Consider the following 2,243-nt stretch of genomic DNA (forward strand, 5'->3'; position numbering starts at 1 on the left):
CATTGAGACTTCACCATATCGCATGAGGGACAGAGTCCAACCCATCACACTTGTTTGTGTTCTAGTTTGGGAAAGTGTAAGTGTATCTTCAGGACAGGGTGGTGAAGGAAGGTGTAGAGGAGGATGTGAAGTCATGTATATTTCCCTGAAGTCTAAAATGCATTTCCCAATGGAATGTCCAGATATCTCAGAAGATGAATGTTTTAACTTTTATAAATGTGAGGTGAATGTCAAAAATCTGCTAAATCAGATATGGAAGTGATAAGCCATAATCCATCCTACTTCTTCTATAGCTGAGGAAAAAACATAATTATTGAGGAATAAAATAAATGAAAGTCAGACTTCGGAGACCAATTCATTGATAGACTTACTAGGTACTCAGCCGTTGTTATTGAGTCTATTCCCACTCCTAGTGACAGACTAGCACTGCCCCTCGGGGTTTCCCAAACTGCAATTTGTTAAGGGCGTTGAAAGCCTCATCTTCCTCCTGACTTACTACCAAGATCCTCTGTATGTCCTTCCTTCATTGTTGCTTTTGTCAATCACCTTCAGTCAATTCCAACTCTTATTAGTTGCTATTGAGCTGATTCTGACCCAGTGTTATATGACTGCTTTTTCTTGGCTGTATCTGAAGAGAAGCAGATGGTTTGGGGTGGATTCAAACTATCACCCTTTAGTTTAGCAGTTGAGCACAAATTGTTTGCACCACCAAGGGACCTTACTCCTTTTTGAACTTCACTCCTTTTCATACTCTGGTGGCTTTATAGGATAAGCACTTGACTTCACCATGAGGTTAGTGGTTCAAACCCACAGCTGTTCCATAGGAGAAAAATTAAGCTGTGTGCTCCAGTAAAGATTTATAGTCTTGGAAACCCTATGTAACATTACCATGGATTTGAATCCACTTGATGGCAGTGGGTTTGTGTTTTTTTAAGTTAATATAACATATACTTTATTATATTTTATCATATGCTATCTTTGTTACATATTTCATACTCATTTTCTTTTTTATTAAAAATGTTTTTAAATCACTTTATTGGGGGTTCATACAACTCTTACCACAATCCATACATACATCAATTGTATCAAGCACATTTGTAAATTTGTTACCCTCATCATTCTCAAAACATTTGCTCTCCACGTAAGCCCCTGGCATCAGCTCATTTTTTCCTCCGCCCTCTCCGCTCCCCACTCCCTCATGAACCCTTGATAATTTATAAATGATTATCTTGTCATATCTTACATTGTCCAACATCTCCCTTCACCCAATTTTCTGTTGCCCATCCCCCAGGGAGGAGGTTATATGTAGATCTTTATAATTGGTTCCCCCTCTCTACCCCAATCTCCCACCACCCTCCCGGTATCACCACCCTCACCACTGGTCCTGAAGGGATCATCCATCCTGGATTCCCTATGTTTCCAGTTCCTATCTGTGCCAGTGTACATCCTCTGGTCTAGGCAGATTTTTTTTTAATGTGGGCCACAACATAGTAGCGAACTATACTAAGTGGTAGAGCCCACTGTGGAGTGGGGTCTTCTCTTTATTCTCCCAAACAGTCCAAACTGGTAAAGGTTACTAAAAAACCCTTGCCTCCAAAAATCAACTTTTGGTAGGTCTAGCCAGATTTATAAGGTAGAATTGGGATCATGATAGTGTGGGGGGGGAGTGCGAGGGGGAATCATTTAGGAACTAGAGGAAAGTTGGATGTTTCATCTTTGCTACACTGCACCCTGACTGGCTCGTCTCCTCCCCATGACCCTTCCTTAAGGGGATGTCCGGTTGCCTACAGATGGGCTTTGGGTCCCTACTCTGCATTTCCCCTCATTCACAATGATATGATTTTTTGTTCTTTGATGCCTGATACCTCATCCTTTCAACACCTCGTGGTTACACAGGCTGGTGTGCTTCTTCTGTGTGGGCTTTGTTGCTTCTGAGCTAGATGTCCGCTTGGTTACCTTCAAGCCTTTAAGACCCCAGAAGCTATATCTTTTTATAGCCAGGCACCATCAGTTTTCTTGACCACATTTGCTTATGCACCCGCTTTGTCTTCAGCAATCTTGTCGGGAAAGTGAGCATCATGGAATGCCAGTTTAATACAACAAAGTATTCTTGCATTGAGAGAGTACTTGAGGGGGCCCTCAATGTCCATCTGCTACCTTAATACTAAACTTATAAATATATGCACATAAATCTGTTTTCCCATCCTCATATATAAATGTAATTACAATTTACATGCCTTTAT

The 2,243-nt window shown here is 41.1% G+C and overlaps 1 non-coding gene across 1 annotated transcript; it reads right to left on the reverse strand.

Moving 5' to 3' along the window:
- Positions 1–1,472: 1,472 nt before the first annotated feature.
- LOC142452163 (small nucleolar RNA SNORA4) lies at positions 1,473–1,614 on the reverse strand. Its single transcript, XR_012785199.1, has one exon. It is a non-coding gene; the product is annotated as a small nucleolar RNA SNORA4 (small nucleolar RNA).
- Positions 1,615–2,243: the final 629 nt, after the last annotated feature.

This window comes from Tenrec ecaudatus, chromosome 6 (assembly GCF_050624435.1).
Source record: "Tenrec ecaudatus isolate mTenEca1 chromosome 6, mTenEca1.hap1, whole genome shotgun sequence".
In the NCBI taxonomy this organism is placed as follows: Eukaryota; Metazoa; Chordata; class Mammalia; order Afrosoricida; family Tenrecidae; genus Tenrec; species Tenrec ecaudatus.